The sequence below is a fragment of the Oenanthe melanoleuca genome, chromosome 1 (genome assembly GCF_029582105.1).
Source record: "Oenanthe melanoleuca isolate GR-GAL-2019-014 chromosome 1, OMel1.0, whole genome shotgun sequence".
Classification (NCBI taxonomy): domain Eukaryota; kingdom Metazoa; phylum Chordata; class Aves; order Passeriformes; family Muscicapidae; genus Oenanthe; species Oenanthe melanoleuca.
In genome coordinates this window covers 104,654,467-104,681,755 of record NC_079333.1, presented here as the reverse complement: position 1 = coordinate 104,681,755, position 27,289 = coordinate 104,654,467, and the positions used below count along the sequence as shown (strand labels likewise).

Here is a 27,289-nt window from a genome sequence, read left to right as displayed (position 1 = left end):
CATTTCATTTCGAGTGTGGCCTCTTGTGTGCTATTTCTCCACTGCTTTTCAAAACTGAGCTGGTGATCGCAGAAAGGATTGTCCTGCATGCCTTCATTCCAGAGGAATTTATTCCAGAATAAAGTCACCCCCACCCCCCATGCACTAGCAAGACAGTCCCCTTCTAGCCTGCAGGCCTGTGCTGGAGGCTCCTGCTTTTAAAGCAAGTGTGAGACCCAGCCAGGGACTGACCTCTGCAAGGAGCTGCCAGCAAATGGAACAGCAGCTCAGCCAGCATGGCCCAGTGGATACAGCTCAGGTAGGATCTGAGATGGGCATTTGTGTATGGACAGTCCACGGCAATTTCAGGCAGCAATAGGCTAAGTCCACACTGGTGACAAAGGTGGTGAGACAGAGATGGTGAGTTTTATTCTATTGCTGTCACTTGCAGAGTTAGAGCCCTTGGAGGCGGCACCAGGAAGAAATGCAGCATCAGCCCTCAAAGACAGCTGTGTTTGAGGCAAAGGAGATTCCCTTAATAAAACTCTCACCCTCTCTCTCTCTCAGATTGTGACAGCCTGTCACAAGTCTGCAGCACTTTTCTCTAAAACTACACATAATCCAGAGCTAGGAAAACAGCACTTCCACAAAATGCACAAGGTCCTGCAAGTGATGGTTGCCTGATCCATCCTACAGGGAATACTGGAATACTGGAGGGCTCCCAGTGTGTGGGGTTTGTGGGAAGGGTTGCCTTTAACACTGGGCTCTGGCTGTGGGAGCTGCCTGGTGTGGGGCATTGTGCGGGGTTGTATAATCTGAATCAAAAACCTTATTGTGATGGGTGCTGCTAATGGCACAGGAATTGTTGTGAGAGATTCAGGCTGAATTCTCCTGTTAACTCTATCCCAGCACTGTGCTATTTGTGCAAAGATTGTGCTGTGGTCTCATAAAGAGCTTCTGGAAGACAATCCAAGTGAAAGATGAGTATGCTGAAAAGGAAAAAAGAAAAGAAAACCAGTGTATTGCAAAAATAGAGGTATGCTGGAAACCCCACTGTCTTCTACTCTAGCCTTTCTACAGTGAAGCATTACATCCATTGTGCATAGCATTTTTCTTTCTTCTTACACTACAATTTTGTGTCTAATGAAGAATGTTAATGCATATTTAAATTAGGATGAAACCACAAAGATGATAAAGCCCAGTGTGGACAGACTGGAGCATTAGAGAAGAATCCAAGAGACTAAACATAAAAGATCAAGACATAAATAGGACTAAAAATTGTTTAAACCTATGTCTGGACTACCAAAATATCACCTGTCATGTTAGATCACTTTTCAGATATTTGGAAGCGATGCAAAGTTTCCTCTGTTAGTTAATTACTCCCTTAACTGTCCACTACAGAGTTTCTTTCATTTCCTCTCCCAAACATCTGGCAGTAGATACTGCAGAAGCCACAGTCAGCAGGATACACAAGCAGGGGCCTAACTTTAGTTCATGAGTCATCTCCGTGGCTCCAGTGGGACAGTTCAGGTGGTTGAAGTTAAGCATGTACTTAAGTGCTTTGCAGAAATGAAATGGATCCGTGCCAGAGGGAGGTTGCTGCCTAGGTAGGAACTGGTCATTCGCCTGTCCTTAACCATTTATAAAAGGGATTTGTATAAAATATATTTAAAAGAAATTGCTGTGAGAGCAGTGATTCCTAATTTTTTAAAAGTGGACCCTGTCAGCCTTTACAGTCTCTCTCAGCCCCCCTGTTACTATTGAGCCATTAGTTGGAAATACTCTGCTCAGGTTCAGCAGAGCAGGGAGTGACTGCTCACCCTCACCTTACCCAGCTCAGTGAGCCTGCAGGGCACGGAGGGAGAGCCCTGCTCCAGGGCACCTGATTTGTTACAAGTGTTCTGCTTTCCTGGCAGCCAGAGTTCAGCTGCTGACCTAGAGCTGTGTTTGCAGGCAAAACTGTCAGCCTGTGAAGTCACCATGTGCAAGCAGCCCTTCCCTGCAGAGGCACGGGACCAGAGCACTTCCTCTCCTTCATCCAAATATTCGTGGAACTTAAAAAAATCCTTATTTTTAAAAATTCCATTTGGAGCTGCTCTTATCCGGGCCATGGTGAGCACATTCTCTGGAGCCTTGATCAGCACAAGGCCTGCAATTAATTCTGCCTGGGCTGTGGTCCTGTCTCCACCATACCCCGAGTGTTTGCCTTTCCCTGGCTCCAGTGCCACAAACCCGACCACAGATAAACAGGTGGTGAGTCAGGTGAGCTTTGGGCTTCATGGGGGTAGAGCTCATGCATAATACAAGACTGGCATTATTGTACCTATACAGGAGCTGCAAGATGTGTCTGAGTAATCCCTCCAGTAAAATCAGATAGTGATTTGTAGCTGAAAGTATGGTTTCAAAACTCTTTAAGACTATCTGTGCCACTAGTAATTCATTTTTTTCTCAACATAAAAAAAGAAAATCAACTTTTGCCAAATAGAGGGCAATTTTTCCTAAGCCCTAATATCAGTGAAGTATTTCTCCTTGCACAATTTTCCCAACCTGTCAGAATTGTAAGACTGAAAATCATAAAGCCAGCAGCTTTGCTAGAAAATGTCAGGCAGCCACACATTTTTCAGAGGAACAGAGTCCACTTTATGCTGGGTAGCATTGTTTGAAATTGAGTTTTCAAAGTGCACAATTTTTCATTTCCAAGTCAAGGCTAATGGAAAAATTTCACTTCCAAAGGTAAGATATGGAGCAACTGAAAACAGGGATTTAGAAAAGAACTGCCATCTCAGCAATCATTTTGAACATTAGGATCATTTGACATTTTAAAACTGCTGGCAATGGTTCACTTATCAGAGGGACTTAACTAGGATTTGTTTATATGTCTTTCAAATTCTAAGTGTAAATCATCAGTCTTCCATCTCTGTTTTCTCCTCCACAGGGTTCCTCTAAGCTCCCAGAGTTTCTCTCACCCATTGAATCATCAGGTGAAATGGACTCTAATATTTACTCCCCATCCGGCATTAAGCAACTTTTCCTTCCTTCAGTAGTTTTATTCTGTGCCTATGGAGCATGGAGGCACCTTCCTGGGAGAGAGGAACCGAGCTCATTCCATGTGAAGGAGTCACTATTCCTACTTGCCTCAGCCTCAGAAGCCAAGATGGTTCACATGAATGGCAGATTGCTGCAAATTAATTAACAAAATGAGCATGAAGGTGAGTAAAAAAGCAATATAGAAAACTACAGAGGAAATCTTGGGTTGACATGTTTGAGAGAAGTCAACTTTTTTTTCATACAATGCATGGGAAGGTTGCTTTGGCCAGATGCCAGGGAATGGATGTAGGGCAGCATTGTCACACACTATTGCCCTCCTGCTGCTAAGCAAATATCATGGCCTTTATTTAAATACACATCCATAATAAATCTTTGGCAAACAATCCATGAAAACTACCAGCAGTTTCCTTGAAATTCAGAATATTTGAGTGTTTCTCCATTGCAAGAAATTTTTGGTGCAATGCCTCTGTTCTAGCTGAAAAGCCTTTTCTGGTCCTGCCACACAATTAACTCCCACCTTCCACCAAAATTCCTGCTAGAAAAAACTGAATGGCAGCCTGCTGTCCTGGGCCAGGGTGCCATCTGATTTAATTTCAAGGCAGGCAGAGGAAAAAATGTAGGAGAAGAGCAGCATTGAAAGGGCACATGGGAATGACCTACCATGGCAAAGGAGAAGAGTGGTGGAGTCAAGAAACAAGGCCATTTTCTCTACAGGATCATCACCTGCACCATTTAAATACACATGTAATCCTTGCAGACATGTTTTCTTTTTGTTTTGACTAGAGGCAATACGGTAGCAGAGAATACAAAAGTGTCAGGCAAAAGGATTTGTGTCAAATTACAGCTTGTACAGCTGTCCCTGGAGCAAGACTAGGCTGCCCAAAGAAGACTACAGAGGAGAAAAAGTTAATATAGTAGAAGAAATCTTTCTTTCTGCTCCTTGCATCTCTTTTCCCTTCCCATACCTTTTCCCCAACTCTTCTGTTCTGCTTTCATTCCTTATAGTTACCTAACAAAAGTTCTGGTAGCTTGACATTAATCTTGTCACAATTTCTTGTGTAACTGAGTAAAGGGTACAGCCTGAGCAAGAAGGCTGAGCATCGTACAGCAGAGTTTGGAATTAGCCTTGTACATCCTGGATTTTCCCTCTTGTCCCCATTTAGGTGCTTCATACTGAATTTATCTGTAGCCTGGTCTCACATGTTGCTGTCAATGAGCTTTTTTTTTAGCAGTCATTTATCTGTGATCCCACAGACTCATAGATTTCATAAAACTTCTCTAAAAAAGCATTTTACTTTGCATTATCCAGTGACTGTTTAAGCAGCCAAGGTGTATTCTCTTGAAATGCATACCTGAACTTGCACACCTATTGTATATGCCACTTACAGAATAACAACAGCCTGCTGGATTACTAGCCCCTAAACATGGAGTTTATCACTCCAAACACTTGAAAATGCTTCTAGAGGGCAAAGGCTTTTATCCAGGCCAATTACCTAATGCAAAATTTTCTGAGGATCACTTACATTTCGAGAAGAGGTCAAGAAAAGAAAACCAGCTCAAAAAACTCATTTTAAATTGCTTTGTGTGAAAGGAATGCAAGTGTTTGATGCAGCAGTCATATTAACGTGCTTGGTAACTCTGTCTGGAACAGGAAAGGAATATAAACAAATTATTTCATACAGTGTAGTTCTCTCTGTCTGAGAGGAAGTGAAACTGCAATGACACCATTTAACCCTTACAGGATCAGGTATTAGCAGCCTGGTTTAAATGACAGCATTGTTTTGCATGTTTTCTCATCCCAAGCAGAAGCAGAGGCAAAGGGCTATGCATTCTTCTCAAAGAGAAAGAGCCTGTCAGTGTATGCTGCCTGCTTTCAAAGATGTTACAGGAGGGCATGGTTTTTACAAAATCAAATAAATGTTTCTATTCAATGGCCAGTTGTGGCCCCTCATTTAAATAAAACAGCAAATGAAGCCAAAATTTAAGGAGGGAGAAGAACTTATTGTTAAACATCTATTTTACACTTTCATGAGCATCTCAGACATATTAAGAATAAATGTAAATTGCATAGATGCATATTATTTAGTAAGATAATGCAAAGGAAGTTTAGCAATCTGTGATGAAGTGTGACTCGCTGAGGAGCATTTATTCCCATTAATATGCTAAATAGCCCATCACCAGCAGCCCCAGAATGAGTGAGTAGAAATCAGCAGTCAAAACCTTTTGCTGAAAGAAATACAATGCACAGACATCAAGGTCAAGCACGGCAGAAACCACTTCTGCTGCACAAAAGTCCAACCTGTGCACTCTGTGTATAAAACGTCCCTGGTGCAGGTAAATGGACCAGCCTTTGTTCCTCACTGCCACAGCAGAGATGCAGCCCTGGAGGGAAGGAGTGACTGTGTCTGACAAGGGGTTTCTTCTGGCAGAGAGAGGCAGCTCTGCCTCTTTATAGCCCCAGGAGATGGAGGTGTGTTGGCAGTTCCTCACAGCTGGCAAAACTCTGTTAACAGCAGCCTGGGTGTCCACACTGAACAGTAGAGAAATGGTTCTGAGCAATTGTTGCCTTGAGGGTTTAAACAGCCCTGGAGGTAGATTGATGTTCAGGAAAAAAAGTCTAGTAGCAGCTACCTTTGTCTTTAGAGGGAGCCAAACAACATTTTGCTAAACACAAAAGAATACACCTGAAGATGCTAATGGCAAAAGAAACCAAAACAGATCTCATTACAGGTGTCAAGGATTAGCTGCAAAGGGGTAGCTGTGTGGTCAGCATCACACTGCATAGAAATATCTGCCCCATTCCAGAACAAAGCTCAATTTCTGGCAGTTTTCTTCTTTCAAAAGCTTTTTGCATTTTGGAGAATGGAATGCAGTTCCTTCTTTCATCACTACTTTCCCTCAGAGTCTGATGCAATTTTTAGTTATTGCTTTGTGAGGAGAATTGCTTATGATTCCACAGACATGGAGAAATATGTTATGCACATTTCCTCATCCTTCAGATCAGGGAGAGACACAGTGGGATTCCTCTGGCCAAGTGTGCACTCCTGCAAGCCACCAAAGGATATCTGCAGGGTCACGTGGAAAAAAGCAGGCCCTCAAAGGGCATGACTCTCTCATTTAAAAATAGTTGTCTATGGAGAACTTAGCCTTTTTAAATATCAGAGAAGTATTTATCACCTTTAGCTGTGTGTATCTACACCAGGATGGGATGAACTGCATCCTAGAAAGGCTTGCTCCTCTCCAGTTGGCTCCAAAGGGAGCCTTGCCAGCCATGCCAGTGCAGCTGTCTGTACTGCAGAGGTCTAACATTCATAGAGACCAGTTTTGTCCCAAAATGTCCTTCCACATCAGCCTTTTCAGTCACAGCACTGCACTGGCATTATGCTCAGCATGTGCTTCATATTTCTGTAATTCTCATCTGACATCCCTGGCTGTGTTTGATAAGAACCCAGGGTCTGTCTAGCACACAGGGCTCTCATCTCTTTAGGGCCACCCCTGCAGCTATGGGGCTCACCTGGTAACTGAACACTTCCTTTAAGGCTGCAGGGAGTGCCAGCCTTGGAGGGAAGGCCATTGCTCTAACAGTGTGACAATAAAGTGGAGCAATGGCAGAAGGCCATGTCACCTGTCCCACATGCTCCCAGTGCCCGGCTCCACGCTGGTGTAACTCCAGGTGTGGTTTGACATTACAGCAAAAAGCCTGTCTAACCACTTGGTGAAGTTGAAAACTCCCCCTCTGCTGTGCCCAGTGTCTGTTCCCACCCTTCCTCCTCCTCCTCCTCCTCCTCACTGGCACTGGGAATTCTCCTGGGAGAAAGTTAAAGTCACCATTCAGAAGAAAGGATTTTCTTTCTCTCCTTTTGTGTCCCTGGTCTGGCTCACATCAGTATCTAAGGGGAGGGCAGGAAGACAAGGATGAGGCCAAAAGGATAGGAAAGGGCAGGGGCTGCCTTGGCTGAACCTTTCTCTCAAGGCTCAAAACCTTTCAGTTGAAACTTGCTCAGAACAAGTTACCTTACCTTGGGTGATGAGAAGTAACATGTTCAACTCCAGTAACTTCATATTTACCTTGAACTTGTACTTCCCAGCTCCTAAAACATGAGAGCATTTAATTTGAAATGCTGCTTGTCAATGTGCTAGATGTGCTTCCATTAAGCATGGGTAGCCTTCTTCTCTAAGGCACAGATAACAGGTGGAATTCAAAATCCTGAAACCCTTACTTGCTCATCTACTGCCTCTTGTGCTTCAGAGCTTGCACTGACAGAAGACAGATGCCTTCAAACCTTGCCTAGGCTGTCACCTCAAAGTCCACCTGCCTCCGCAATGGCAACATGGTAGAGCCAGCAAGTGAGCAGTGAAGCAGCAGTGATCACCAGAACCTTATTCAACCAAAATGGATTGTGGTTTTCTTAGTGCCCTTAACAGTAATTTAGAATTAGTCCATAATCTTTTCAAGTAACTGTCTCTTTATCACCATCTTTTAATTCTTGTCATTACAAAAAGGGATTAGTTTATTTCCTGTAATTTGAAGTGGTCACCAGTCTGTGGCCTCTTTTCATCTCCTGTTTCTTGTTTTTCCAACAATGGACCAGCACAGCAGCTCATGAGAAAACCACCTTCAAGAGCCAGAGCTGAGTTAAGTCAAGTCATATCCCAGGGTTCTCAAATAAGGCTTCAACAAAAAGGCAAGTGTAAGAACAAAGACCATGCTGAGTTAGAAAAGCTTCTTTTGTCATGATCATTTCCATGACCACCACAACTTCTCTTCCCTGATCCAAAGAAACCAACACAAGGCCAGGGCTTTTCCTTGCTAAATGAGATGTTCCAATTTATCTCTCAGCTATGCATGTGATAAAGACAGCTTGAAAGGGCTTTACCCAAAGTCATTTGCCAGTGCTTGGTTCTCTAGCAGCCCTGAGGAAAAGAGCACCTCTCTTGCTCTGCTTCCCTGGGGCTGCTCTCTGCAGTGTGGGAAGCCCTTGCAAGTCTCATCTCCCTCTGGAAGATGAGATGATCTAGGTCCTGCCCCTCATCCCAGGAGGTTCCTCTCAGGTCCCTCGTTGCCTGGCAGCAGCTTCTGATTACTCCTGAGCTGCACATCCACATCCTTCTCAGGAGCAGCTGCCATCCTCAAATCCTCCAGGCTGTCCTGATTTTCCTATACCACTTATTAATGCTCATAATTGCAAAATAATTGGGCCTGCTGAGTTTGTAATGAAGGCAAAATTTAAAATGCTGTAATCAAAGAACTTTCAATTGGATTAAGACTTGAGTGTCCTAGTGGTTTAATTACAGGCCCAGGTAAGCACAAATAAGCTTTGGGTTTACTCCTGTCTTTCAGATAGGCCACAGCAAAGTCTTTGTGCCCACTTGGTATCACTGAGTATCTGACACTAATTAAAGGTTGAACCTCAGTAGCCAGGACTCCAGCAGGCAGTGAGAGTCAGCCCCAGACACACAGAGCTCCTAGGGTGAGACAGTACCAGGTTTACTTAGTCAACATGACAAATATCAGTGAAGGATTCCCTAGGAGGAAACATCCTGTGAAATAAAAGGCTGAACTGAAGGGTGTGCAGCTTGACAAATGCTCCAAATCAGCACAGCCACTGAAAGGTGGTGTCCTCCTCTCCCCTTGCTCCCAGCCATCATTCTGAGCCATTCTGCCTCCTCCTCTCTCTCTGGCAAAATTGGTTCTGTATCCACATGGAAAAGCAGATACAGTTAAAGGCAACTTTTTTCTTTCTTGCCTCGAGAAACTGCATGAATATTTACAATAGCATGGTGAAACAGGGAGCCCAGGGACAGGGACAAGATGCTGGTGGTGAGAGGAACCCCATAAGAGTGATGGGAGTGTCAGGACCTGTATGCTTGAATGTTGGTCAAATTAAATCCTAAGGAGAAAGGTGAGAATGACTAAGTTTAAAGGAGGTTATTAAGCTTGAGTCCTATAAGAGAAAATAATTATTTCTGCACTGCATCCCTGGAAAGGGCAATGTATTTCCACAGTATTAGAACATGTGGTCTATCAAACAGGCTTCAGACAGTCCCTGATGACAAACCTCCTAATCTGGGGCACAGGGAGATGCTGCACTGCAAAGGAGGTCTGAGCAATAAGCAAAACTCATTGGGACTCCAGTTTCTGTTCTGCTTTTGTTTGCAGCCCAGTCCTTTCCTAGCTGCAGTGTTTGAACTCCTCCCAAGCACACTGAGGGACTGGTCGGTAGGCAGGATGTGCAGCGACTGCCAGAGAGATTAATTGGAAGAGAAGTGTAAATCAACACCATCAGCTGCACACACACACACACACATATCAATTTAACTACTCCAATTTAGAAAAGATTGAGATAAATTGATACAATCTTTTTTCTGGACAAGGTTATGATGTAGATGCTTTTGGCTTGTCAAGTGCAAAACCAGACAAGCTACAGCATCACTAGGAAAGGGAAAATACATCTATGGGTCTATACCAGTTATAAAAGTGTTATAACCAAATAAGTATGAAAATAGGTAGGGCCTGCCCATTATTTTGCAAAAATTTCATCTATGTATGTCATACTAAGTTTAATTGTAGTTGAAAGCATTTTTCTAGTAGCACAGTGGTTGTTTTATTTTACTGTGAGGTGCTTTTTCTTCCTCTTTCTGGGATGTTTCTGCTTTGATGCCCTACTGAAGCCACTAAAAAGCTGTGAATTATTTTGGGATCACCAGGAGTTCACATTAAATGATAAACCTCGATGCAAAAAGAATTTAACAAATGCAAATCTGTAGTCATTGAATTTTGACTGTTATGTAATTCCCAAGGTTTCATGGGCATTAATATTATATTTACTCAGTTTAGAGGTAAGCGGTACAAACAGAAATTTATTATTTCAAGGAGAAAAAAACAACTAATTGCCTTGACTAGGCTGAAGCATCCATGAAAATATCTAAATGCAATTTATCTTAATTATAGACTCAGCATTGAGACATGCATTCTTCAGTACTGATCATACGAGAAATTATTCCAGCTCCATTTTTGCATATTGATAATAATGATACTAAATTATATTTTATAATTATAACCATTATATTGTATTTGTACAAATTTTATTTAACAGGTTAAAATTATAATCTAATCTTATTAGCAAATCTTCATCTTTGGTGTGTCTTTGAAGGGGGCAAATGGAACAAAAGCTAAAAGGTGGGAGATTCACCTATCCAAAGGTAAATGTATTGCCTTTTCAGAGAGAGGCCCTTTGGCTGCCTCTAGGCAGCACAGAGGTGGATGCTATGGGAATAATTGCTCTTAGTCTAGAGCCTTCAAAAAAAAATATTTTGCCACTTTTTACACTCCTAAATGTACACAGGGACACCACCTGATGTTTAATTTACTCAGTAAATTTGAGCAGACATCAGATATTAGATTTTCCAAGAGGAGAGAAAAGCCACAGTTTTGTCCAATGTGACTGAAAATAGGAAATTATGAGGGAAACAGCTGCTCTGCCTGACGTCTGTAAGTGCTGCACAGGTTCCATGAACACATTTAGGGGGAAAGGGAAAAGCAGTGTTTGCTAAATTGATTTGTGTTAGCTATGCAATATAAACATCCCAGCAGCTATTCCCAGATTATTCCTCTTAACAGGGTGATGAGAGTTGAACCTCCCCTGTGGTCCTGAACCAAACCCATCACCTTCATCCAGGAGCCCCTAAGGGGACTTGGGGATGTTTCAAACCCCTCTACAGCTGCTCAAGGGGAAGTTTAAATAAACTATGCTTCCTCAGCACTAAATCCTCCTGCTCCAGAAATGCTTGCTGAAAAAGTGAAGTGGATTTTTCTTGAAGTTAATGTCACTTTAAGGATTCATGTAAATCCTTCATGGGTTTTGCTTTCATTTTCAGTATGACTGAATTTTATGGTATAATCATATCAACTCTTCCACTTTAAATTCAGTCTTGCACCAAGGGATGGTTTCTATCATTATGTCTATAGTCAGTAAAAGCAAGGCTTTACTCTCTGAGCTGCACAAAAACCACCAGAAACACTTTACAGACTGTTTTCCTTTCACAGTATTTAGTTCCTCAGACAATAAGCAAATATATCACTCTTCTAGAGAGGAGTTTCATATCCTTCTTATGTACATTACCTCGGGAATGATTAAACTTTGGGCTTAGTTTTTAACATGCAATTTCTGTTTTATCCAGCAGCTCTTGGCAGGTTGTTTTTGGGATTATGTGGCACAGAGTCAGTGCTGGCAGCACTGTCCATCCTTGAGGGTGCCCCTGACGCATCCCAAGGGGTGTGAGGAAGAAATGCCCTCCTTTGCCTTTCTGAGGAGGCTGGGCAGGAAAGAGGGAGCTCAGAGCCACCCCCTTTGGAAGAGCAAACAAGACATCAGCTGCTCCCTGAGGTCTCCCTGGGAAACGCACAGCTCATAGGAGCTCTGGATCTTGTGGTTCCTCTTCATGAATGTTGCCTAAAAATAGAGCTGAAATGTGACTGTCCATGATAGAGCCTTGTGGTAAACAAGGAAATTGAGCACATAGCCATGGATGTTTTGCTTATTTTTCTATCATGTTCTGTAAACTGTTAAAATCTATTGATTGTAGCTTTTTATTTTAGGGTCAATTGCCAATAAACTTAAGAAAACCTTCTGTTGTTCCACTAGTCCAGCTTGGTGCAGATCTCAGGGGCTTCTTGCCTGTTTCCAAGCTTTTTTCCAGTAAGCACTTTGATTCAGTTAGCTTACAATGTAAATATTACTTGTAGAAATGTGCCAAGTAGTATAGACATTTACTTTATGATTGCCTGAAACTGTCCATTATAACTTAATTTTCAGTTGTCTATTGCTTGGGTAGACAATTTCCAGAATTTCCATCAGACTGAAAGTAGAAGGCATTTGCATGTGCATGCTGGACTCGTTCAGAGCCTCAGGGAACATCACACACTGAGTGGACTGAGCCTCTCAGGGAAGACATAGACAAAATTGATGATCCTTTTCCAGGCTTGCTTTGTCAAGGACAGCCATGATTCTGAAATTACCAAACTCTTGAGCATCCTGAAGGATCCTTTAGTGCAGATGGCATAACCTGGTGTGTTTCCATGCATGCCCATAGCTTTGCTTCCATATCTCCAGCTTTCCCAAGATGTTTTGGAGAAAGGCTGCTCAGGAGGGGCTGCTGCTCAAGGCAGATTCTGGAGGGTCTGACAACAAGGAATCTAGAAAGCCTAATGATCAACCTCTCTCCTTTCCCAGCTTCTTCTGGAGGAGCACAGCTCTGTCTTTCTCAGGATGCAGGAGTGGGAGGAGGGGTGAGACAAGGATGTGTGAGACAGCTGCACTCAGCTACCAGAAAAGCTGCTGCCCTCCCTTGTTTAGAACTGTACACAAGCTGAACTTGCAAGCCTGGCTTTAATGATGACTCCATATCCACTGTAAGCTGCCTTCCCACTTATCCATTACATACTGTGGAAGTAGAATAGGCTCACATGCAGCTGAAGCTTCTTCAGCACTCTTTACATCTCCTGTAGACTCCTCCTTAGGCTTTACTTCTTGGGAGCTGGGATGTTTAATTTTATTCTATGTGGTCTTTAACCCCACAACTCACCTGGGCTCTGCCAAGCTCATGCACACAGGTGGTCAGGAGGCCATGAAGAGATTCTCAAGAGTGCATGGAACAAAGGTTCCAGAAACCTCATTTTTTTGTCACACCACTACAATTGTTCACCATTATTGTGCCAGAAATAACACCTCTGACTATTGACAGGACAAACTGTCAGCACTGATAGAGGAGTAAAGATGTTGGGCAGCAATACTGCAAGGTAAAAGCCATAAACTGGTCTGCTTTCTTCCTCTAACACCAAAGCATCACAGATAATCCAGAAAAGACAAAAAGAGGACAAAACCAAGAGCTTGGAGACTTGAACAATGAGGATTCAGCAATGTCTGTGTTAAAGGCTTATAAAAGGTCGTGTAAGTCTTTAGAGACAAACTTGCACAAGTCTTTTTAGGTGCCTGCATCCATGTCTTGCTGTCCTGCCTCCTCTCAGCATGCCTGACATGTTCCCCATCTCTGGTTCCCTCACCACCACTCCCCTCATAGATATCTATCACTAGCCTAGTTCTGTTCCTAAAGGAGTTAATTTCCTAAATCATTCCATCATGCTCTTGGTTTCATCTGGTTTCTCCCACATTCTTGCTGTATCTCCTTCCAGCTTGGGAAGACGATGCCTGCACATTTGTCATGCAGCAGGAATGTCATCCAGTCCATGAATGTAGCCAGGAGGGCAAACTTCATGGGGTTTTTTTCTCCCCCTGCAACTGACTGACCCTTCTTATCACAAATTTATCATGCTTTCATCCAGCTCTGAAAAATCCTGTTGGAGTGTTACAATAGGGCACCCCATCAGTCTGAGATGCCTCTTCTCTTCCTTTCAGAAATTTCATGACTATTTTTCTTTAGTGTCTCACCTGGAAAAGGGTCAAGGAACATAACCTTGAAATAAAGCCCAGCTAGCTACCACCCTTAACCTAAGATACAGAAAACCTTTACTTTACACTTTATAAGAACCAGGGTGCTGGGTGCTGTAATGTTTACAGATGTATTTTTATTAAATTTACACCTACAGCTTTTGTGCAGTCAATCTCACAAATGACAAACACAGGCCTACTAATAAGTCAGCTGAGAACTGCACAGAGGAGCAGGCTGGGATGAAAAGGATGATGATGTTGCTGTTGCTGTTGCTGTTGCTGTTGTTGCTGTTGTTGCTGTTGCTGTTGTTGTTATTGTTGTTGTTGTTGTTGTTGTTGTTGTTGTTGTTGTTAAGGATGGCATGAACAAGGGGAAGCAATGAATGCATAGTCTTTCATTGCCTTGGCAGGATAAGAGCTGTAAAGGAGCCCAGGCATGCCCAGTCCATCAAAAGAGAAAAAAAAGAGGACTGCAGATAACATTCTCTCCAGCATGCAAAAGAGGAACCAAGACTATAAGAGGATGTCACAGGGAAGGCAGAAGTAAACACAAAGACAGCTGGAGAATTCTGGGACAGGGGAGGAGTGGGAAGGCGTGAGGCTGGGAATTGACTGAACCCTCTGTGCAGTCACTCTGGTCATCATTTCTCCTCTCTTCTCCCTGGGGTGGGCAAGCAGGAAACTGGGTTATGCTCCCTCAACTTCTGGCTGCATGTGCACATGCCCAGGGAGAGACTGCAGCTAGACCAGCCAGAGAGCATATGGGAAGACACAATGTGCATAAATGGAAATTTTGCCCAGTTCAAGCTGTCAGGACAGAAGACAAGGTAAGAGCATGCAATGGAGTTAGATGTACTCCTAACTCTATACAATATGTACACTTTAAATGCCTCAGTCCTAAAACCACAGCATTCTGAAAGCAAACTGTCCCTTGTCCTCTCAAACAGGCACAGCTTTCCAGTACTGTCCCTCTCTTGACACAGGGGGACAGAAGAACATCAGAAACTAAAGGTCCAGGGCAGCTGGAGTGAAGAAAGGGAACCCAAAAGGAGAAAAGGCATCTCCCAGTGGACCACACAGAGTAGAGGCAGAAGGGTGCAAGACAAGGGGCAAAGGGGAGAATGGGAGATAAAGTTATGATGAATGGCATGGGAGAGGTAATTGTGCCATTGAAGGTCAGAGAAGAAAAGGGCAAGTGCAAAGAGAAGCCAGCAGGGCTGGAGGAAGGGGAGAATATGCAGGAAGAGCTGGGCAATGAGATCTGCTTGGAAAGACGAGTGGTGTTGGGGTAATGGCTTTCACAGCACTCTGGGAGGGATTCACAGCTCCATACCTGCACTCACACCCGCTGCTGATGCTGCCTTGGGAGTACAGACCTACGTGTCCGAGCAGTGACTATTTCTTCTGGGCAACAAACCAGCTCAGAAGTTGTTGCTGCTCGTGCTGAGGGGTTTGGCACTGGCAGGAGCTGTTGCCATGTGCATTTCCAAAGATCCCCACCTCCAGCACACCAGGAGCTCGACCGAGCCCAGGCAGCCAGGTGCACACCTGCCTACAGCGTGTGATGCTCACTGCAACAATTTTGTAGCTCATTCCAACAGCCCCTGCCCGTTCTGCTGTACACTGTGCACAGAGGGGAAAGCTCCCAGCACACCCATTTAATTCACATTTGTAATGGGAGGTTATAATTTTCAAATATTTGTCAAGAATTATCAAGAACCATGCCAGAAATTATGTGTACATTAGAAGCACTTATAAAGTGCAGGAGAATGCTTGGAAAAGCTGAGGCTTAGATTGCAAATACTGTGGCATCATGACAGCTTTTCACTGAGAGTTGCAGCACGTGCATTTGCACTTCTATTATAAAACCTTATTCAGCTGCTGAAGGGGCTAAAGCCATTCTTAGGTTCTCTAAAGGATCTTTTTAATTCTCAGCTCTCCCTGTGGGAGGCTGGAGGCCAGCTATTCTTTCCACTTGAAGAGTAGGCACCTACAATTCTTGACAAGCAAAGTTCTTTGTAGGCAGACAAAAGTAGGCTAAAAACAAAGATGCCTGTTAGTTTTTCACCATATACAGAAACTGAGAATTGTTGGTTCTTATCCTAACTTGTCACCCCATTTCTAACATATGCTAAAGATGGTTATTCTTGAAGAAAAGACCTTTATCATAAGCAAAAAATAGAAATCAGATTTACATTGCTCATAACAGAGAGTATAAAATATCACTAATAAAACTATTCAGGAAAGGCCAATAACGTGTTTAAGTGCTCACTTATGACGATTTAAAAGATTCACTCATTCATGTGTCAGTGGATGAAAATAACCTCTCTAGAACAAGTTTATAACAATCTTCTCCTGATTTTGTGTCAGTGGTGTTCTCAGGTATGCCCTGGGCATGGCTGGTAGATTTGATGGGCAGCATGGTCCTGATGCAAAACCCAAACCTTTGTCCTCCAGATTGTACCCAGGAATTCACATCTGACAGATCAAAGCAGTAGAACTCCTGAAGAGCCAGGGACTTAGCTCAGCCATCATTGCAGTGTTAAGCTTCCTAAAAAAAAAAAACAAACTTAAATGTCCAGCCTCCAAACAGAATAAAAATATTCATTAAAGCATCAGAAAACTACCATTCTATACATTTAATACAAACACTATTATACTTTTAATACATCTGATTTTGTTTTTGTTGGCAGAGTTTGTTCCTCAGTGCCTAATTTTATCTTGGGAGACTTAGTTGCCTAAATCAATATTTACCACAATGATTCAGTAAAACCACCAAATACGACATGTTATAGAATCACAGCATCTTCATATTGTATTTTAAAAGACATCAATTCTAAGAACTGCATTGTATGAAATGTAAGCCTGGAATTATCCACCCTAATTTTTGTGCACTAGATAAAGTTTATTTCCATAAATGAATACCTGTAAAGCAAGACACTATTTTTGTCATCCCTTTAAATTGTGTTAGATCAACAGATTAGGAATCATTCACCACTTGCCAGCTAATAATATGGGGTTTAGGTTATAATAAAAAGAGGATTAATAGCACCAACATTATCCACATGATATGTTCCTTATGCCACCAGCCCTCCACTACCCAGGATAGTCTGAGCCTGACACCACCGACAGGAAAACCCAGTGGCACAACTATTACAGACTCAAGAGTCACTCTGGCTTCCCTGTAGCACATTCCAGTTTTTGCAAATGCTCATGAGTCGAGCTGGCTCCTCACAGATAAGATATGAAAACAGTGACACAGTCTACTCACGGCTGAATAATCTTCCCACGAGCTTTGGGGACTGAATGATCCTAGCAGTCAGACTCTCAGAAACTCAGTTTTCTAGGTCTTAGACAATGTTCTTTACACCATATCCTCCTTGTCAGCAGAGAAGAAATGAACTCTTTCTTTTCTAGTACTTTTTCTTTATTTAGCAGCTTTTCCCAATGTAACATCTTAAACTGGCCTTTAAGGATGAGAAACATCTTTATGTATAAAACAGCCTTCCTTGAGGCAATTAATGAATTCAGAGAATAATTTTTTAAAAAACTGTAACTATTACTTGAGTATGATTTAATGTGTTTGTTGTACATTTGTTGAAGACCATTTGAATTTTTGTTTTAACTAGAATGCACTCCTAACACAGCATAAAATATTAAACATTGATATTTTCATAATACTATTCCCCTCTTCAAATCAAATCCCATCTGTTAAGACAACTTCTAAAATCTTTCAAATGTTCATCCACATTCAAACTAAGATTCTCAGAGTCCTGCTCCAGCATGTAGAGGAAAGCTGTGTTTTTTGTTTGTTTGTTTGTTCTTCAGTTCCTCCCTAGTACCCAACATTTTGAGCTTTTATGTTTTAAGAGAGGCAATTTTAAGTCCATCACATTATGCTTTTTAATGCTTTTGTTAATAAATAGGCAAAGCCTAGTGCATTTCCCTTTATTATCTTGGAATGAATTTTTCAGGATAAAGAAAAATGAAACAGTCCTTCTTTCTGGTTGCATTAGAGATATTTACCCTTGGCATTTGTTACTTATTATGAGCTTTTCTCCTGCATTATCTCATTTCTTATTGGGAAGGTGAACTTTTTTCATGTTACATACTGTTCTCATAAGTTTTACCACTGACAAAAATACAGCAGGAGTGAAGCTGGTGGTTTTAAGCAAACTCTTTTGTTTTACTTTCACTCTCAAGCAAAAATAGCTCTTTAAAGCAGTAAGTTTTATTTTAAAGAGACAGTGTGAGGAGTTCCAGTTGGTGATACACATCTGACTGTTTCATACTATTATTCCTTCTAATTGATGCAGAGAATCATTAACTTCCAACATTCCACAGAGGAGGAGCTTTTACTTGGTAAGATGGACAGAGCTGTCCATCCCTGCCTTCAAACCACTCTTCAGTCCCACCAAGTGTGTGAGCAGAAGAAAACTGACAATCTGAAGTAAGCCAGTCACATCCAGACTGCACGCAGTCAAACAATGTGAAACTCAGCAGCTCCTGCCCATCACCACTGCAGAGGAAATACCAACTACAGCAGAACAATCTTGGATCCTATCCCTGAGTGTCCAAGAATGTGATATGTTTCCTCCAGAGCATGACTGCAAGAAAGTCAAATAAATAACCATTGTGACTCGGGAAGAATTCACATAAAATGCCCATAGGGGAAGAAACACCTACTTGGCAGTCTGTGGCTGTTTCTCAAAAGGGTCATTTCATCCTAATCCTTCAGTCTGGACCCTCAGGGGAAACCTCCTGAGGATGAGCCTATGATAGCTATAGACTCATTTATAACTCTGCACAATCCCAGAAATAAGAGGCTTTTCAGAGATAGATTTTTGACCTTTTATAAGCTCTCTTGTCCACTGCTAACCTCTCCATGCTGTACAGGCTAGAGAGTACAAGTCTCTCTATTTTTTTGCCCCAGGAGGGAGCAAGCCTGAAATTTCTCCATATCTCATGCACCCTCCTCTCTCCTGCAGTGAGGAGCCCCATTCTTCACAGGGACCCATCACCTGCACTATTAAGCACTATAACTAACCCAAATAATCAAATTGGTACATACCCAGCCATCAGCCTCCATTCATCTTTATCTTACAGACTCATGGAATCATGGAATAGTTTGTGTTGGATGGGATCTTTACAGATCATCCAGTCCAACCCCCAGATCTTTGAAATCCGTTGCTTTTATTTCAGAACAATGGCTTTGTGTGTCTGAGATCTTTTCTGAATTCTTCAGCTATGACAATTGGCATGTTAGAAAATTATTTTCTCTCCCTACAAACCTCATAGCTGCAGCAAAATAACCTACACCACCTTTATCTGATGTTCCACAGTCAATATATCTATGCTTTGTTAAAGTGCTAGAAAAGCCATACTATACTTCACACTTATGTCTTAGTTTTTAATTAAGCATGCACAGTATGTCCCTAATTTAAAAATACGCTGCATACACATGAATGACAGGGAGGGACTGAAGACTATGTGGGTTTTTTCACATTTATTCCTATGTGAACAGCTGTGTAGTTGTACCACTGCATTAAACACTTCTATATATTTATTTAATACTTCTAATAAAATTGACAGCTCATATTTTGATTACCATAGATCTTTTAACTGTAATTTGCCTGTGTTGAATACATAACCCATTTCTGCTGTACAAAAGAACAGAATTTACAGATTATTTCATCTTGCAGTGCTAGGGATCTCTATGAAGTTGAAGTTCTCTGCATACATGGAAGGAATAGCAAGTCAAAGCTAATTAGTGCAGTGAGAACTGGGAAGAGAAGTTGCTTTCTGTCTTTGAAATTTTCCACATCTTGGGTGAGCTGATCAGGCAGTGAGTGCTTTGTGACAAGCTGCAAGGCTGATTGTTTGCTATGTGTTTTAAATGATATTTCCACACTAATATGCCATTGTTCCCTAAGTGAATATGTGGTGTTTACTTAGGCAAGAAAAATACTCTTTTTTTGTGTGTGTACAAGACAGTTGGCTTTAAAATTTTGCATTCATAGAAGCTGAGTAATGCACTTAATGGTAAGTAATTTTTTCCCTTTATTCCCCAGAAGGTTTTAGTGAGAGAAACTTCCTTAAGAGATGTGTCAGAAGAGAGGAAAATATGCTGGTGTATTACAGCTGTGTGGGAAACAGTTATGTAGGTAATTGTAATATTTATTAGGCTTCAGATTTTATATAAGCTACAACTTTTAGCTTGTATTTTTCCTTCATTAGATAAAGAAATCAGGGATTTAGCAAGAATAACAGAGCTTTCTAGAACGTTCAAAATTCAGCATGTCATGTCCTGGTGTATGAAACTGGAGATATTTCAAACAACATTTAGTGAAAACCAGCATCTTTTTCTTACTTTACATTTTTGTATCCAGCCAATATGAGTGTAAATATTATTAATCAGAAATTTAGATGGTCTTTCACAAACACCAGAAAGGGAAATGAGGAAGGCAACAATACCTTTCTTGTTTCTCTGCTTCTATTGCTGTCTCTGTATAATATGAAGACAGAATGAAGTCTGTAAATGTGCTCCAAGTTAACTTCAATAGTGTCACAATAGCAATCTTCAAATTCTCATCTCCCTCTTTGGCCTTTCACTATGAGATTAAATAGTTAGGAAACAATATTCCTTCCAGAAAATAAACAGAGTTTGAGAAAACTCTTTTCCAGAGAATTAAGTTTTGAATTAATCAGGTACTTATCCCAGAGTAAGATACACTGACATGACTTAAAATACTTCATACTAAATTTTGGCATTGAGGGCATCTGTATAACTTTGAAGGATGAGCTTTGCACACCATTAAAGGAATGCAAAAACAGATCAGCCACATGTGGAAATTGAAAAAAAACCCAGGTATGATCCTGATGAGTTCTTCACATGTATGAGACGGAGCCAATCTATAATTTATCTGTTCTTGCAAGCACCTTGCAAGCATCAGCATCTAAATTCAGCATTCTCAGGGCAACTCCAAGATTCTACACCTGAAAAATATGTGCAGTGTGATAAGCTCTGCATTCCCAGAGTCCACGTGAAAATTTTAAAGTAATGATTTGAAGAACAAATTTATGTGTGGCTCCCAAGAACAATTTGGACACAGAATTTTCAATCAACAGATGAAGAAATGGGTATCTTGTAATTTCTACATTGATAAAATGAATTAACCCTCTCAAGGAGGGAAATGAACAACAGTGAACTTGAGCAGTGAGAATCTGCAGGACAGACACTCAAGGATCAGCCAGAAGAACAGCTGAGCAAAGCTGGAATCACACAAATGTCCACAAACACCAAGCAAAGGGCATAAATATGGTTCAAACAAACAGCTGTTTGCTATTAGAATGTGGGTTTTCAAGTACTGTGTAGGTAATGCTTGGACAGTGTAGCCCATTGTTTAGCATAAGTTAAAGAAACCATTCCTGGAAAGAATTGTTTGTGGCCAGACTCTCATTGCCACATCTCTTTTCTCACCCCATCTTTCTCTCTCTTTGACTGCTGTGGCACCTCATCTATGTCTGGTAAAGCAGATGAGTGGTTGCCTTGAAGCCCACTGCAGGCAGCAGTCATTGGATCTGCTCCCTGACCACCTTGGTGCTGTGGGCAGCACATTTCTCTGCCTGTGACCCAAGCCTGTGACCCACTTGCTGTCTGTGTGCTGCCTGAGGAAAACTGTGCTGGGCTCACCCTGGCCCCACCAAAGCCACTCTGTACTCCCCTCCTCAACTGGGCAGGACAGAGAGAATACACCAGAAGGTTCATGTGTGAGATGAGGACAGGGAAAGATCACTCACCAGTTACTGTCCCAGGCAAAACAGGCTCAACTTCAGGAAATTAATTTAATTTATCACTAATCAAATCAGAGCAGGGTAATGAGAAATAAACCCAAAACTTAAAAAGCGCTTTCCTCTCACCCTTTCTTTCTTCCTGGGCTCAGCTTCACTCCTGATCTTCTCTACCTCCACCCCAGAGCAGTGGAGAGGATCAGGAAATGGGGACTGCAGTCAGTTCACTGCATATTTTCTCTACCACTTCTTCCTCCTCAGAGGGAGGACTTTTCAAACTCTTCCCTGCTCCAACATGGGTTCTTCCCATGGGCTGCAAGTTCTTTATGAAGTGTTCCAGTGTGAGGCCCTCCCTCAGGGTGCAGTCCCTTGGGAACAATCTGCTCCAGCATGGGTCCCCAAGGGGGTCATAAGTCCTGCCAGGAAACCTGCTCCAGCAGGGACTCCTCTATCCATGGGGTCACAGCTCCTGCCAGCAGCCTGCTCCAGTGGGGTCTCAGCCTCTTCTGGGCATCCACCTGCTCCAGCATGGGGTCCTCCATGGGCTTCAGGTGGATCTGTGCATCCCTGTGCCCTCTGTGCTCTGCAGGTGGATCTGTGCATCCCTGAGCCCTCTGTGCACTGCAGGTGGATCTGTGCATCCCTGAGCCCTCCATGGCTGCAGGTGGATCTGTGCATCCCTGTGCCCTCTGTGCACTGCAGGTGGATCTGTGCATCCCTGAGCCCTCCATGGACTGCAGGTGGATCTCTGCATCCCTGTGCCCTCTGTGCCCTGCAGGTGGATCTGTGCATCCCTGTGCCCTCTGTGCCCTGCAGATGGATCTGTGCATCCCTGTGCCCTCTGTGCCCTGCAGGTGGATCTGTGCATCCCTGTGCCCTCCAGGAGCTGCAGGGGAATCTCTGCATTCCTGGGTCCTCCAGGGGCTGCAGGCCAATCTTGGCTCCAGCCCCTGGAGCTGCTCCTTCCCCTCCTTCTTCACAGACCTTGGTGTCTGCAGGGCTGTTGCTCTTACATCTCCTCACTCCTCTCTTTGGCTGCTGTTGAACTACAGGCTTTTTTCCCTCTCTTAACTAAGTTATGCCAGAGGTGCTCCCACCATTGCTGGCTGGTTTTGACTCTGGGGACACAGGGGAAGCTTCCAGCAGTTTCTCACAGAAGCCTCCCCTGTAGCCCATTGGTACCAAACCCTGGCTCCACAAACCCAACACAGGGCTCTTCCTGGATAAGTGAGCCATTGCTCATCTTGCTTGCAGCTGCAAAACTCACTTCTGGGCAGACACCCCACTTGTTGAGAACCCAAATTTCATTTCACCTAATGCTTTTTCTCTGCAGATACTGGAGAAAAGAAATCAGCTCTGGAGGGCAAAGGTGGAATGGGGCAAGCTGTGCTCAGGGGGTGCTGCTTTTCACCATGGTCTGCCCAGAGATGCCAGGGAGCCACCTCTGACAAGGTGCCTCATTTGTAGGGGGTTACAACCCAGCGAGATGGATCCAGCTGAAATGAGTATTATTTACTATGTTAGGAGCCTCACTCTCCTTTGAAATAGAGACAGACTTATGATGGATTTAGCCCAGCAAGTAGAGGCTGGAGCTGTGCAGTAGGCTGCAGTATTTCAGCCATATGGTTTTGATACTCATAACATTCCTCAAATTAAGGTTCAAGGAAAACTTCAAAGCCTATTATTACTTGGTGAAATTAATACTATTAGTGACATTAATCTGTGGACTTCAGTTGGATTCTCCACCTGAGAGGAATAAGGAATTAGTCTTTTGTAATGATGTGTAGTCACAAATTAAAACCCTTAAGAACTGCTGGCAATTTTGTCCATCTTATTCAGGGGAAAAAAATAAGTACAAAACATGGATGACTTTAGATTTTTTCTGTCATTTCAGAAAATAAAGGAATAATTAGCTTGTCTCCCGGAAGTTAAAATACATTATTTTGTCAATTTTTGTTTTGTTCTCTTTCTGTTAAAGATGTCAAGATTTTATGTTATAGATTTAAAAAACCAGAAGTACATCTAACCGTGTCTCACTACGTGTGCATCTAAAAGTGCAAACACAAGGAAAAAGCAGATAATTAAAGGGATGTTGTGATATGAAATTTGATTCTCATTTTAATCTGGTAAATAACCGGCAACAAGGTTAAAAGAAGAAAACTCCACAACTATAGTAGTTTAGATTTCAAAAAGAAAATTAACTTGTAGATATCAGATTTGTCCATTTGGTCTCAATTTGTAACTGAGAGCAGTGCAAACTACAGAAGTAGTGACAAGTCAATTTAACTTCTAAAGAGCATTTTGCTTGATATTCAAAAAAGTCAAACCACAGAAATAATGCTCTTTTTACAGCATAAACTTCAGCTTTTGTCCATTGATGATATTTCCACATACTTAAATTCTGAATTACATTTACCTTCCCTAAATAATGGTATAGAAAAAAATAAATGGAAAAGAACTAGTGTGCTGAAAAAAAAGCAGATTGCCTCTGGATGATAAAGGATCTACTTAAATATTGTTTCAGTAGACTAACTGATATGTCTAGTAAAAACAGACAAGCTTTGATGCATACAAGCCTGTTTTCAGATCTAATAAAAGATATTGCCCCTCTTTACAAGTTCTGGCTTGCTTACTGCCTTATACCATTCTGGCTACAAAGACACATCTATTGCTCAAATATTATTGCTAGAGTGAACCTTCCAGCCAAAATAACACTGCTGCTGCAGAAGTCCTAATATGAGTTACTTCACATTTATCCAACATATTTTAATGTAATCTCTCAAAAAGGCTACAGGGCTACATAAAATACAGCATGGCACACAGTTAATCTGCATTATGTTCTGAAGTGACCTGTCACAGGGACATAATAGAACAGCAACAGCAGTTATCAAAATTCAGTCTTTACAAATCATCCATGCAAACTGACATTTGCTTACTGTACCATTTCGTCAAAAGAGAAATAATGGTTATTTTGGACAAAGGGAATTATTTTTGCAATAAAATACAGATAGTTGAGAAAAAACCTCTGGACAAATTAAAAAAGGAAAAAGTGGAGTGAAAACACATCACTAAAGGTTCCAAAATCCTACTAGTCTGCATATTACTCTTTGAAATCCCTCTTTAGAATCCCTCTTTAGACTGAAGAAAGAAAATCTTTAGTCACATGAAAAAAACCACCATAGCTTTACAAAATTTCAAACTTTCTTCCTGTAAATATTTTTAGATTTAAGCCCTTCTCAGAAGTTATTTTTATAAAGCTCAGCTAAAACCAATGATACAAGATCTGAAATGGATCTGTGTTTTTGTTCAAATCACATTAGTATGTTTGTTTCAAAATCTGTGGTTTACCCTTAAATAAAATGTTCCTATTGTTTCTATCACACCTTTTTTTTTCTCCCTTTTCCATTCCAAAAGTGTGGTGGCAACCCTTCTCCTTTCAGCCTAGCCTGTTTTGAAGTTTTGAAACTTCTCATGGTTTCTTAATGACACTGGATTCACATGATTGTCTGACTCTGCCTCTGCATGTTGGTTCCCCTTGATTCTTTCAGCCAACTTCAGTAAACCCTGAATGAGGAAATAGGGCTTTCAAAGAGAGACTAATTCGTACAAAATTTCAGGAAGACTGCTAGCAAGATGAGGAATAAATGCCAAAGAAATGCCACACTTGGAAAGGGAAGTACAACTCAGTTATTATTCTTCCTTCTTGCTATTAGCTAATTAAGCTCCTGACTAGCCCAGCACAACCAACATAAACCAGGCACTCCAGCACATGAGGGATGTAATTCAGGGTTGGAGGGAGATCAGGGCTGGGATGGGGTAGGATGCTCACCCTAGGAAAACGAGCTGCTTCCGTTCTGCTGCGCCCATAGCAACGCTCGTGTTTACAAACCCTGCTGAGCAGAAAATCGTGTGACGTGTGGTGGATGGGGTTTGTGAGCAACAGGCTCCCTCAAATCCCCACCAGTGCCATGACAAACACTCTGTGTGCAGACAGGAATCCAGAAAAGCTAAGGAAATTGCAGTAGTTCACAAATCTACTGAATTTTTTTGCTGTTTTTTGGAACAATGTCTTCATTTAGCACATTTAGGAACAACATTGACAAGTTTTAAGAACAGTTTCCCTCCTTCTCTCACTCTACTCTTAAGGCTGGAAGGAAGTCAAACTTCTTCAAAGTTCATGTGGATGAAGAGGACCATATGGTTGTCAAATCAATTTTTTGAACTCTGTCCAAGTCCTATGAGACGGATGCTTTTCACATGGACACCACATGGTTTATCTGAGGACAGTTCAGCTAGGAATGAACTAGACAGGAAAAATATTTTGAATTGCTCCCTCTCCAAAAGATAGGCAAGATACTCTTTTAGGCCTATAAGCAGACTTTTTGACAAATGGTCTCTGCAACATCTTCTAAGCATTTGGTAGGCACACTGAGAATTTCTGTTCATGCTGTTCATTTAACCCATACGTGTACAACTAAATGAATAACATGAAAATGCCACACCATGTTTCTCTTATCACAAGTATTGTTCCAAATTAGATAACATCCTTTCCTCAACATTAGAGACCACAAGTCCCTACAAAATATTTTTTAAATAAAATTTCTATGATTTCTGCCTAAACAACCATTATTTTGTACCTGTAAGTATGGAGAACAAACTGGATTTAACTACTTCTGTGAGTCTTTTAAGAGTGGCATTATGCTCATTTCAACATCACAGTTAATATCTCTTAAAATCAGAAAACAGAAGCTGAAAGATGGAAAGGTACCACTATGAAGAGAAGTCTTACACTGATGTGAGGAATGGTAATTAAAGCAGTCAGGAGAAATTCAGGAGAAACTAAAATGAAATGTCTATACTTGACCTTTATTTGCAACAGAAAAGAGATAGAGCATCACTCTAGGAGAGTTTTTACAACTTTTTGATACATCATTATCATGGGATTTTTCCCCCTAATTTTGAATGTTAATTTATATGTACAGTAAGTACTGCCATACAACCTGTTGTTTTCTGAGCGCTGGTGGACAGTGTGTGATGCAGCATCTAAGGGGCTGAACCAGGAGAAAAAAAAATCTTTTGTGGGTCTGTGGAAAAATTCTGCTTTCTCCCAACCGTTATTCCTCCTTTTGCTACCCCACTGCAAAATTCCACAGCTTTACTCTGCATCAGCAGTGTTATAAATTTCATTTTTGTCTACTCATGGAGCAGTGCAGCATCAAGCAGAGTTTAAGAACGGGGGATAAACACACCCATTAACATAGAGATTGTCTAAATTATGAGCAATTCCCTAACCAGAATGTTTTGTTTTTCATTTTCAGCTAGCTCACAACTGCTTTCACTTTTTGTTTGATGGGTTAGCTGCAGTGCTGGAACAGGGAAACCTTCAGGGAAATGCTTCCCTTCCTCACATTTTCACACTGAATTAAAGACATCAGAAAAGCATTTCTAATCACACCAACAATTTCTAATCATACCAACAGTTGTGTACAGCACAGAATTAAACAGAATTCTGTCACAGTTCCCTGTGTGGATGCTTACTTTGGAGCACTTGGATTTGGGAATGCCTACTGACTTCTGTCTTCATCTCATGGGTATTCTTTAATCAGCAATTTATCTTGCTTGTATACTTTTGCTTCCACAGCTGCTGCACAAACTGGTAACTTTTATTTGCAGTGTTGGGGGGTGTGAACCTTCTCAGGCACAAGGTGAGCCACAGCAATGCCCTCAGAAGCCTGAGCAAAGAGGGGCAGGCATAGATTCTTGTTTGGGGAGGAAGAATTCCACAGCCAGAAGTCTGTGTGCAGTTTGCTGGCTCAGGAACCACACAAGGCCCTTGCAGACCCAATAACTTCTTTTATTTGGTGCCATAAATAGCTGTGTGCTTCAGCCTATTGTGACCTTTGATTAGCATGGCTTCAAGGAACTGCTGGTCTGCCAAGGCACGCCAGAATACACCTTTCAACTAGGCAGGAGGTCAGATATAAACAACAATAGTTTTGGCTTTTTCCCCATGCAAGTGCAAA

General features: G+C 41.9%; 1 long non-coding RNA gene across 1 annotated transcript; it reads left to right on the top strand.

Annotated features, from left to right (window-relative positions):
* Positions 1 to 214: 214 nt before the first annotated feature.
* LOC130254451 (uncharacterized) lies at positions 215 to 18,545 on the top strand. The gene is made up of 3 exons (XR_008840739.1): positions 215 to 298; positions 2,915 to 3,188; positions 17,792 to 18,545. It is a non-coding gene; the product is annotated as an uncharacterized LOC130254451 (long non-coding RNA).
* The last annotated feature ends 8,744 nt before the right edge of the window (positions 18,546 to 27,289 follow it).